The following is a 13,006-nucleotide window of genomic DNA, read 5'->3' as shown; positions in this document are numbered from 1 at the left end:
AAATGCAGACTAGCCCAGGTTTTTTTTCTGCCTTTGTTTTATAGACTTTATTTTTACCAGATTTTTTTTATTGCAGATATTTTATAGTCTTTTGCTTGGGTCTTTTTATATATGATAAAAGCAAAAAACAAATATAAAAGTGATGACAGATTCTGTCTGAAGGAATGAAAAGGTATACGCTCATTGTCTTTGGGTGTAATAATCTGGAGCTTTACTGTGCAGTGAACATCAAATGTTTACTGCTCTCCTTCATTAATTCCTATAGTTTATGTCTTTCAGTCTTTAAAAACGTGTCTGTCTAAGGAAATCTAGACACATGGACAGTAGTTTACAAAAATGCACCTGGCCCAAAAAGGACCCATATCCATACTAAAAACATTCTGACTCACCAATTAAAGCTCCAGCTGAGAAGTAAGTTTTAAGTCCTTTTTTTTAGGACAGCACTTACACACGATGGTATTCTTGTACTAATAACAATGTGACTTTAAAAACAGGGCCTGGTGGCAGAGAGATTAAGGTATTTCACTATAGATCCAGAGGTGTGAGTTCATGCCTTGCTCTTGATGTGCACTGAAGGCTGCCCCTAACTGATCCAGCTGTGAACGTGTATCTGGTCATTCAGACTGCTGAAAGAAAGGAAGATGAATGTGACATTAAGTACTGATCTCCTCTTGTGTCATTGGCTATGGAGACTGGCACATCTTAGCCAGCATAGTTCAATGAATCACATAGGTCCAGGCAGCCTTTGTTTTTGAAATGTAAGATCTATGATAAGGCTTTATTTTAAACATCTGTCCTTGAATTTTTATACCTGCAATTTAAGCTAATGGAAAAAAAAAGAACAGTTTTAAAAGAACAATTGTTTGCTGATGCAAAAAAAAGAGACATGGGGTAGATATTCTGCTGATATAAGCTGTCATGGCTTCAAAATAGAGTTACAATGATTTATACCAATCATGAGGACATGCCTGATATGAAAACAAGGTTGTGGATTATTATAAACACATTGGGAATGTCTTAAATTTGAACTACACGTTTTCAATAGTCATTATTTTAATCATCATTATTGTAGTGGCAGTGGTGGAAGTAGTGGTAGTCCCAATCATGGACCATAACACATGGTACAAGACGCTTTACAAAAAAAGTTGGTCTTTGCCTCAAAGACCATAACTTCTAAATATGTGCTTCCCTGTCTATTTGTCTGCTTATATGCCATTTGTAGATCATCCCTCACTATTGCACTTAAACACAATGCAGAAAATCATAGTATTAGGTAAAATCTTCACCCAGAAAATACATGGCAAAGGGTGGGGCTGAGGAAAGAGGAGAAATGAGGAAAGAAATAGGGTGGGGATTTCAGAGAATGGAAAGATAAAATGATATAAGAATAAAGAATAGAGACAGACTGTGAAGGCACCAGCATTAATTTTTACCAAGTACTGATTTTCCCACCAGTTTTTGTAACTTTGTGTCTTGTGTCCTATCTTCTCTGCTCACTCTTAGATCTCCATGTTCTCTTCTTGCAAAATGTTTCTGAAAACAGGCAGAACATGGAAAGAAAGGAAATAATGGAGATAAGAAATGCATATAGTTTCTTTTCCATGAAAATGGATATAGTTTTGATTAATGCCAGATTATTTTCTTACCACAGTTTATCTCAGCAACTTCTCCTCTCCTTCTCTCTCTCTTTGTCTCAGTCTCTCTGTCTCTCTCTCACACACATACACACAGCATTTTAAGAGAGAAAATAGGCTCCATCTCAGCAAACAGTTTGCTATATCAACATCCCATTCATTAGCACTCTATTTGTATTAAGTGGTGAGGGTACAAGACTGAGAAGGTTGGTCATCACTGATACACATCTCTACCTATGGAATCACACCTGAAAATTACCTAGGTAAATGCTAACTATCCTTTATTTGTGATACAGGATCAGAGCCCAAATAACTTAAGTATTTACTATCAGAAAAGTTGAGTGGAAGAATAGAGGTTGAGAGCCTGGGCTTTAGGGATCAGGCTTGTTACCTGATGGAACTTCATGGGTCTTTTAATCAGGTATGATTTGAGTACTCAGGAGAGGTAATGATAACCCTAACTGAAGTTATTTATCCTCAGGAGAGGTGTAGCAAGCTCAGGAACTTACTGTATACCTTCCCCACACTACTACTTGGCCAGTACACTCAGCTGTAATTTAGGAGGCAGACTTTGGAGATGAAGGGGTAAAAACCTCCCTGCTCTCATTTACACTGGTGTAAGTCTGAAAAAACCTAAGTCAGTGTAGCTATACTGGAGTAAAAGAGGTGTCAACAAATCATAATCAAGTCCATAGGCTATAAATGTCACATTTGCCCTGAAAGCCTTATATCTCTGGATCCTACAGACATATATACATCCATAGTCCTGGTTCAAGTCTCTGAAGTACAAAGGATAAAATGTGCTAACAATTCTTCCTTGGTCTGGCATGTGTATCTGTAGGTTTATTACGGCTAGTTCCAGGGACAAGTTGGCCAGGCTGTGTGCACTCACTTACCAACTACTGGCAGAGTAGCAGCAATGCAAGTTGGAAAGGTCCAAGTCAAACATGGACTTGCCTCAAATGAGACATTTATTTACAGTCATACTGGATTAGCAACATGTGTAACGTGGATTAATCATCTCTGCAGAGACAGAAGATGGATATGAGTTCCCCAGCCAGAATCCCCCACACCTGAACTTTGGGGGCACAGAATTGGATGGCTGCTGACTACTGTTACTCTGCCCAGATCAGTGAGGGCAGGAAATGGACAGAGCAGTGGCTCCACACTTCTGAATATGTTTACTAGTCCATGACTTGCCTGTGTCTTAGAGGCTAGCCAAGCCAAGCCAAGCCAAGGACTTCTCTTGGGCAGGGCTAAGCTGAAAGGTACAAGACCATCGTCCAAATAGTGAACTCCTGGGCTAGGTACAGACATTTAAGAAGCCCAAGATAAAATCGATCCAACCTAGGTGGGTTTCTCTAAGCTGCATAGAATGGATCAGGAGTGAACAGAATACATGTTTGCTTTTCAGTGAGGAAGGCATGCAAGTGCCTGAACTGGCCAAGGTCTGAAGGCAGGGGACACTCCTACATGCCTCCCAGAGTGGCCTCTCTTCCTAGCCCCATGTCTCCACCAGCTACAGCCAGGGTACTTGGGGATGCCCCCCTCCCCCAGCTGTGCTTGCTTGGGGTTGGGGCACTGGAGCTGGGCTACAGCTTGGGGGCCTGTGTTCCTTTCATCCCCTGCCCCCCACCCCAGTGCTGCCCAGCTCAGCTGACAGCCACGCATGGCTCTCAGCTCTGGCTCCTGCCTGCCCATGTCAGTGGAGCCATACAATGGTGGGGGTGGATGAGGGAATGGAAGTCCCCCTCCAGCGCTCCTTACTTGGGTTTGTGGGGGCTGGGGCCAGGTCCATGGGGTGAGGTTCTCCACTACCAACCCCCCTTCCCCTCCCGCCACTGCAAGACTCTGCTGATATGGGCAGCTGAGAGCTGCCCAGAGCTGTCAGCCCACCTGGGCATAACTGGGGGGTGGGGGGAGAGGAGAGGAGTACAGGCCCCTGCTCCAGTCCAGCCCTGCCCGCCCCAGACCCAGGCAAGCACATGCGGGGGGTGGGGGTGGGCGCTGTTCAGCTCAGCTGAGATGGAACAGGCAGAGCTGCACACAGCTATTAGCTGAACTGGCCAGCACTGGGGGGTATGGGGAAGAGTGCATGCCCCTGCCCCACAGCCTGGGTCTGCCCCTCCCCCCAAGTTGGAACAAGCACAGCTAGGAAGGGTTCATGCGGGGGGGGGGCTCTACCCCCCCTCTGGTGCTGCTGCTGGCAAGTGCAGGCAGGATGCAGGGCTGGGGAGCAGAGGCTTTGCTGCCTTAACTCTGCTAAAGTCCTGGGGTAGGGCTAGCTAGGCGCTCGACTAGAGCAGCCCAGCCGAGATCCCTGCCTCTATGAAAGGGGAGGGAGTGGGGCAGGCTGCAAAGGCCTCTGGAATGCTAGTGGCAGTGACCTAGCATGAATCAATAGGGGAACTGGTGCAGAAGTTTGACAGACCAGTGTAATCTAAACTGATTAAGTCTGATATTACATCCATCCAGGTCTATTTTAGATCAGGTGCCGCCATTTTTAAATCAGTCTATATTCTCAAAAATTCTCTTCTGTTACAGATTTAGACCAGGTTCCAAACACTTGAACCCTTTTATGTATGATGTCTGTACCTGGCCCAAGATTCCAAGATTTCTTGAAAAGCTACATTGTTGCCAGGGCCTGTGATAGGAAGGGCCACAATGGGTCATTACTTGCACCCCTGAACTTATCAGGAGGTCTTGGCTCTTAATGGTAATGATGTTTCAGTATGGTTGTCTACTGAAAAAGAAGGAGCACAAACATGAGCCTTTGCAAAGAAACCATGGCTGCTGATTGTTACTTTGAATTAATGAATTAGCTGATAACAAATAAAATACTCTATCACTTGCCAAACATTAAGGACAACTTTCCAGTTCTGTTTTAACCTAGTAGTTGTCCAAGTCAGACAATTATAACTTTCTAATACTTGGATTGTAGTTTTGCATGTAAGGTTAGCTTTATATGAACTGCTTGCTACATTTACACCACTTGTTTCAGTTTTGGATACACTGAAAGATGACTAGAAATGTGACATTATATTTGGTAATAGGACACAGACATTCACTTGGAATGTAGCTGGGAAAAATGGAGGGACCTGTTTGTAAATAAAATACATTTTAGGTATTCTCCAGTTTTGGCAGCAGGTTGTGGTGCACTCAAGTGAGATCACTGCTTTTTTCAGCTTGTAATTCACTCATCAGTAAATCAAAACTAGGTCTCTATTGTCACAGCAATGCAGATAAATAACTGCTCAAGCCACCCACTGTAGAAAATCAGGTCCTGCACTTTTTGTTGATTTTTTGCAGAAACTTGGACCGCTTCAATTAAAGGGAATTCTTGGTTTCCAAAAACAAAAACCAAAAACAATAACAACCCCCACCCCCCAAACCAACCATTAGGCAAAACACAGTGTTCCCTTTAAGCAGGTATATTTTTAATCTTGATACCTTTTTGTTCTCTGAAATTGTTCCCTTTTCAGCACTAATGTTTTTATTTGACTACAAAAATGGCATGGCTGTCTTTGTTATTTCCTCTGGAGGTTTGTATTCTGAACGCTTGTGATTTGATTGTATTCAGTCCCTGACTTTACCTGTTGTGCTTTCAAAATGCAGTAGATTTACATTCAGCTTTAGCTGTGATTTATACTGTTATCAGAGATCTTGGGAGAAATGTAGAATGTAGATAGGTGCAAAGGTAATAACATTCCTGGGGAAAATTTAGTATTTGAGTTGAAAGATTTTGTAAAATCCAGTTTAGATGCCTGTTGGCTAGAAACAGGGACTAGAGGGTCTAAATGATGAAGTAAAAGAATGTGCCATCTGGCTTTTAGTAGATGTGCATAAGTGAGTGTAACTTTAACTGGTGGAAAGGGGATGAGGTATCTGTGTCAGGCTAAGCAATTAATATGGGACATAATTCTCATTTCCACTAAGGCCCTTTTATACAACTCAGGCAGTAGAACTGGGCCTTAAACTTAGTATAAATATAATTTACTGCCAGAATGGTGTAGAGGAGCTTTAGAATAAATAAGAATCAGGCTGAGGGAGCACAAGCAGGAGCCAAAAGCCCTGCACCCCAATCCAGGCAAAATGTATCTGCTAATGTGCCTGAAATCTGTAATGTTGTTCTTCTTGCCCATAGTTCTGACCACATCACCCCACTATTTGATTCCCCCTACAAACTACCATTTTCCACTGTACCAAGTTCAAACTTCTAGTCTTAATGTTCTTTACAATCCTGATCTTCCTTGGTTATTTACTCTTCTCTTTTCCATCCTCCCCCTTTTACCTTTTACTCCACCAAAAGTACCAGCATCAAATGTTTTCACTTAATTGTCCTTTCCCAGAGCCTGTTTTTTTCTACACCTCATATTGTGAGTGGAAAAGCCTCTGACTACTTTTGTGTACAGTGTCTAGTAATAGGGGACCTTGATTCTGACTGAGATGCTTGGTGCTGCTGTAATATACATACAAAAAAAATAATAATAGAAAATACATATATTCAAACAAAAACAATAATCTGATACAATCTTCTCATACTTTTTGCAAAGACAACATAAATCTTCTCTATTGCTTGCAGATCTTGGCATGAGATAAAGTTTGATTCATTTTTCTTAATGTTTAAATGACAGTTATAGTGAGATTATTATGAAATTTACCATCTAAATGATGGCTGAGGAACCAGAGTCTAATTATATAATCAAAGATTAGCTGACTATTTATGTTTTTTTATCATCCCTAAGAGTGGGTTGTTTTCCATCAGCTTTCAGGAATATAAATATATATATATAGTTTTTGTTCTAAGTCACTTATAAAAAGATCAGTTGACAGAGTAATAAAAGCAGCTGTGGTGCTTTCCTTTAATAATGTGGGTTCATATTAGTTTACTATAATGAAATTACAAAGTAACTTACTTTAGTTTTACGTCTTCAACTCCTGATAATAATTTCCTATGTAAAGCAGATTCTATTTTAAATCTCTTTCTGTCTCTCCCTAGAAATGCTGTAATGAGTTTGCTTGGCTACCTATAGCAACCCTAGAATGTTTGTCTCTCTTTGTTAGCACACTGTAATGAAAATATTTAATTCATTTATAATATTTAGAATGTCATCCCTAAAGTCCATTTGATAAAATAAATTTTATGTGTTATTTATGGGGAAGACACTTAAGGATTTCAATAATTCTTGAAAATATTTACACTTTTCCGTCCTGAGTTTTTGTTTCACGGTGTGTTTTATAGGGCTTTATTTCTATTTGATGTAGGTTTCAAACTTTAGATTTATGGTTCAACACCTCGCAACAAATTTTGTAAATATTCTGTGGGGGCTTGGTCCTGAAACATAAACACTTCTTCCTATTGAGGCAGTGAGGAAAAACAGACCCCCTCATTTATTATGTGATATCCAGAAAGCTAAAGGGATGTTGATCTCCTTTTTCAGGAACATCTTCTTCAGCAAGAAAAATGAAATGTCATCATGCTGAGATGAATCATAATAAATGTTATGTCTTGGCTGACACTAAAAAATAAATCAAAAAAGTTGTGAGAAATATTGGTGACTTTTTTTCGCAGAGGTTTGGACCAGCTTTATAAATTAAACAGCATGCGATGACAGCTTAGGGGCAGTAAGTAAACCATTCAGTAGATAATCTCCATAGTAACAAAAAAAGTTTAACCATCTCAAAACAGAAAAGTACATCTGGAATTAGCTGTTTAATATGTCAATACTGAGCCTTTCCTAGTTGATCAAAAGTTGCCATGTATAATAAAACTGTACAACTTTTAGATCATTTAATTCTTGCTAATAGCAATAGATAAAAGGCAAAAACATATTAGCTAAGGTTTTCATCCTACAACCCATTATATAAGCACTTAACTTTATACACGAGTGATCTTTCTGCCATTTGCACTATCAGGGGCTAACTTTAAAAAGGTGTTTTTTTTCTGAATCATTCCTGACAGTTTACTCATATGAGTAGTTCCTCAGAAATCACAATGATGGCTTTCATATGAGTAATGGCTATAGCTCTAGGTTCCTAATTAGCGCTATTTAATTTTAACTGAATTAGTCTTCAAAATTAAAGACCTACTTTACAAGACAAATGCTCTTATGTATTAAATCAATGGTAGAATAATTTAATTGGTGCAGGTGCTACAACTCAGAAATAAAGATCATCCAAGAAAGCTAACATTTTAATTCAATAAAAAATAGATTGTGAGTTGAACGATATATCTATGCCAGGGAATAAGGAGGACTAAGAATTCCATTTAAAGCCATGTTCAAGATGTTAAAAGAGTCAGGCAGTGGAACAGACCGCTCAGGGAGACAGTAGAATTTCACTGGAGGTTTTCAAGAGGAAGCTGGATGAGCATCGGATCTGGATGATACAGGGTTAAAGATCCCTTCCAACTCTATGACTCTTTGATTAGACTCTGGGCTGAGGCAACAAAAAGAAGTGTGCAGGAACATGTGGGAAGATGAAAAGGTGGAGTCTTCATTTTATCCTCCCAAACTACTGACTAATGCTGTTAAACCTCCTGTTGTACAAGGAAGTTGAAATTTTCAGCTGGATAGAGAGGGAGGGACTTGTGTCTCAAATTAGGTGCATATTCCTAAGTCATAACACATCCTGGGGATATTCTTGGTGTGGTGTATTTTATATACCACCTTTTGCTCAGGGCTGGGTCCAAAAGTACAATATGTAGTTCTGTTATTTTTAGCCAATATTTGTTTATAAGTTATCTATCCCAGAGGAATGCAGCTAGATTTATATGTTGGTAACATAAATCCTGCATGCTTCCTCACAGGCCTCTTTGTTCCTTATTCCTGACTCAGAGACAGGACAGAAAATGTTTCGGTTTCCTTGGCAGCAAAAGTTCTTTGGGTAGATGTGATATCTGTTATTAAACCAATAGTTGGAAAAAAGTTCTTTGTAAGCTTTCAGGCACAAACACCCTTTGTCAGGCATAGGGAGTTTCCTTGGCCCATTTAATACTTGTCATCCATTCTGAGATTGCACAGATTGCTAAAATGTTGTGGCATGGTGGTAGCTTTGTGCTTCCCACTTGGAGCTTGACTAAAGCCATTAATTTATGTCACAGAGGTAGCTTTCAGCCTGTAGCAAAACCAGTTACTTCTAACTTTATTGCCTTTCCAGTTTTGGACCTATAATAAAGGCAATGGGCGCACCTCCTTGCATTGCCCATTTCTCTCCTAGCCCATCCACTACACCCCTTATCCTGCTCCTAACCTTCTATAGTATCAAGGGGGGATCCCTTATTTCTAAGTGTTAGGATGCCTCTTCTGTATGTTGGGGATCCTAATGAAGGCAATCCTTACGGTTATGCTCCTGTCTACAGGTATAGCCGAAGCCGACCTGAGAAGGGTGCAGGGCCCGGGGCAAATCAGCCCACGCGAAGCCCCACCCCAACTCTGATCCCAGGGGCCCTGGACCTGAAGAAGCTGCCACTGACACTTGAAGTGGCGGTGGCAGTGTGGGGGAGGGGGAGGGGTATCAAGCAGCTGGAAGTGGAGCCACCACTCTACCTAGCTCTGCCTCCCAAAGCGTGGGGCCCAGGGCGGTTGCCCCGATTCACCACCCTCTAGGGACAGCCCTGTCTACAGGAGAGATGTAGAACAAGAAAAGAACAACATATTTCCACACAGCACCCACAATGTCCCTTTGTCTGACCTAAAATGTCATATTTCAAGTTAGTCCTTGCAAAGCTCTGAAATGACTTCTTATCAAAAATAATATGCATGTTAACAAAGGGTTTCATAATTTATTTCCAAGACAAAAAAGCATATTTGGTAGAGAATTTATAAAGATGGCTGATGAAGCAAGGTCTGTACCCATAGTCTAGATGTAACAATTGTGTCGCATGACAAGAATCATCCTAAGCAACCATCCCATAGCTCACTGAAATCATGCATTTCACAATCTGCATTTTTGCATTTCTTTCATTAAATAATTCACTTATTGGGAGAAATTCTCATTGGCATACATTTATCTTTTAACACAGATAGGATTTTTTTCCCTCTGTCCATTTATGCTTGCACATCCTGGTCTGATTTGAGTAGAAGGTATTGTGGTAATTAATTTGTGTTAGTATGCTGCTCAACAACATCTTTTACAATTTAAGATTGCATTTACTTCTATGGCCCAGGCATCTTATCTCATAATTTAATAGCATGTTGCTAAAAAGGGGTTAAATGTTGTTTATACACTACATTTCTGGACACTGTGAGTTTCACTTGCACCTGCCAATGGCTTACTGATAAATTTACCCTCGCAGAAGTTCAACAGCAGTGGGCCAGAGGGTTAGATAAATACCATATGACATACTAAGCATTGGAGGTTAGTGTTTTCCCAGCTCTCATTTTGACACTTTAACAATCATAAACTTTTTTTCTGAAAACTGCTTCAAAATAAATAAACATTCTTTGCAAAGAAAAAACTTCTACAAAAATATATTCAAAACATAAAATCAATTTCCTCTTCAACTCTACTGCAGTCATCTGGTAGGTTTCCTGTCTCTTGGATGTTAATTATGATTTACTCAAGATTTGTGGTCAATTTTTAAGTGCAAAAGCATCTCATATGACTGGTTGCCAATTCTGAAGTCTAAAGGCCTTGCTTTATATTGCTGTAGTAGAATCGAAAACATAATCAAAGTTTGACCTTCAACTTTAATTATATAAACAGAGAATTTGCTTACTTTACCTTGGAAACGGATGTGATTCATCACAGTAGCTCATAAATAACGTGTCAAACTGTTCGACTGATCAATGAGAATAAGTTATTGAAAAATAATGTGATTGTAAGGTCTCCATGTAACTAACTTAGTGCTATTTCAAAATGAGGAAGGCTTTCAGATTTGGGTAAATCATTTTTAAATAGAATAGTGTTGTATATTAAATGCTGTAAAACTGATATACATTTATACCATTAAACTAGGCATAATGGGCCTAATCCAGAGACCTTTTTTTAGGCCAAAGTACCCGACAGGCTTGACAGAATTTTGTCTATGACTGGAACTTTGGATGCAATCAAAATCATAATGGCAAAAGACTAATTACATATACCACTTGTGACTGATTCTTGAGTCTGAAATAAAAATTTAGGGTGAAAGTCTGACCCCATTGAAATCAATGGAAATTTTACTGTCATTAAAAATATATTGCTAGATATCAAGATTGTGAAAAGCATCTTCAGTCTGTGAATTGCGTATAATCAATGCTCATTTTTTTCCCCTATGGATACCAGCATTGAAATGTGAAGATGGAGATTTAAAGATTGTTTGTTAATTAGTTCACTGCTGATAATTTCAACAAAACATCCAGCTAACGTAGTTGTTTCAAGCAGCTTCTTGGCTCCTAAATTCCAGCTGCCAATACTTTCAGCTTTTCTCTTATAAAACCTGTGATGGAGTTATGCATTGTCATTCCAAAAATATATGGTGCATTCAAAACTGAGTAGTTGGAAATGTAGTACATTGCCTTGACTGAATATAAAAATAAATGATACAGAGGCCTCTGCATGAGTAGTAGTATTTTTATGTATTCAATTAACTAGAAACTAATTTCTGAAGCTTCTGTAGAATCAGACCTTGCACAGAAGTTGTTATTGCCCACAATGGGAGTTGTACCACTAAATGCTTACTACCTCTGAAAGTCAAATCAGGTTTTTTTTATGCCTAAGCATGGATTATTTTTGCATACATTTTAGGGAAATGTTGGCTTCTATGTCTATAGTGAAGCCTTTCACTATTCATTATTAACATGTATAGTCTACAGATTTCAATGAGACCCGAAGGCAAATTAATTATATTCACATTAGCTATGGATACTCCTCTTTGTTTTTGATGCTGCTAGCAGTAAACATTCTGCAGGGATTACATTATGTATTTACACTGTGTTTAACATTGTAAAGAAAAATATGAATAATAATGCAATGAGGCACATGCACAATAATTCTCTATCTGTACTTCTCTCTAGATTCTTTGACACAAAGATAATTTGTGATTTCTGTTACACAAGTGTGGATCCAGAGTAATTCTACTCAGAAACACACTGAATTTGCATTAGGGTAACTAAGGTCAAAAACTGTCCCACTGATTTTCTTCATGCCATTTATAACATATTCACTGGCATTAATTAATTAATTGTTTCATTTGGTAGGTGAGGTGGGGAGGCTTCTTGTCTAGAATTGTTGGGTAGGGCTGAGATGTTGCTGTAGCTATGACAGTCCAGGAAACATGTGAGAAGCAAGATTTTTTTGGTGTAATCCTTTATTAGACCACATGTATAATTTAGAGAGATGTTAGACAAGTTTTGGAGCACAGAGACTTAGCTTACATCTCTCTCAGCTATACAGTTGGTCCAATAAAGGAATCACCAAAAAGCTTTCCTCCTAGGATTCTTGGGAGCTTTGCCACTAAGTAACAAGACTACTAAGCAGCTAGTCTACTAGCAGCCTCTTCCATTCCTGCAAGATTCCCTCCCTCCTCCACAACTCTTGTTTCTATCAAATCCTTCCTCAGCTGAATGTCACAGTAACATCTCCTACAGTACTATATACTCCTGGGTCTCAATTCCATCTGGATTTCACCTGGCTAAATTTCTGTACTTGTGCAGAGCCACTGAGGTAAATGTGAACCCAACTGGATCCAAGAGTCTGTCTTTAAAGAGTTCCATACAACATCAAGGATGGTAATTTAACAGCAAATGGTGAATTAAAAGTATAATACTAATTAACAAATGCATTATACAACATGTCAGAGAGCTATTATTAGCAATATTAATATTGCTGGAGAACTTCAGAGTCATAGTAAAGGCCCAGAACCCTAATGCATTAAGCACTGTTCAAGGAGAGAACAACTTGACATCCCTGCTTCCAAGAACCTACAATTTAAGTATAGGACAAGAAGTAACAGATGGGTGAAGACAGATGAGGGAGATCAAGAAAACTGGGACAATATTTGACATCTGATAGGCAGATTTCTTCTCAGCACATTACATATCTTTTGCCATGTTTTGTTCAGGCATCAGAGCAAAGGAGAATTTTGAGGATGGTTTTGAGGCACATATTTTTGGAGGCCCCTATGGAGAGATTTTTCCCCCAAATTAGGAGCCACTATGGGAGGAGGAGCAAAGGTTCTTGTTTGAAAAAGTAATGAGTGAATAGTTACGGACTTACAGGACAAGGCCTATGAGAAGACACTGAGGGACCTGGACCTCTTCAGCCTCCTCAAGAGAAGGCTGACAGGTGATCTTGTGGCCGCCTACAAATTCATTAGGGGGACACAGCAAGGGATCGGAGATGCTCTGTTCGCCAGGGTGCCTCTTGGGGTAACAGGGAACAATGGTTGC

General features: G+C 39.6%; 1 long non-coding RNA gene across 1 annotated transcript in view; it reads right to left on the bottom strand.

The window, feature by feature from the left end:
- Positions 1-5,694: 5,694 nt before the first annotated feature.
- LOC109298262 overlaps positions 5,695-13,006 on the bottom strand; it is a 24,431-nt gene continuing 17,119 nt past the window's right edge. Inside the window, exons 3-4 of the long non-coding RNA XR_002097566.1 lie at positions 10,317-10,322; positions 5,695-5,705 (exon numbers count right to left, since the gene is read on the bottom strand). This is a non-coding gene — a long non-coding RNA (uncharacterized LOC109298262). The remainder of the gene's footprint in view (positions 5,706-10,316; positions 10,323-13,006) is intronic.

The sequence above is a fragment of the Gavialis gangeticus genome, unplaced genomic scaffold, assembly GCF_001723915.1.
Source record: "Gavialis gangeticus isolate Ggan-Ray unplaced genomic scaffold, GavGan_comp1, whole genome shotgun sequence".
Lineage (NCBI taxonomy): Eukaryota > Metazoa > Chordata > Crocodylia > Gavialidae > Gavialis > Gavialis gangeticus.
Note: the sequence above shows the minus strand (reverse complement) of the source record. Positions and strands in the feature narration are given on the sequence as shown.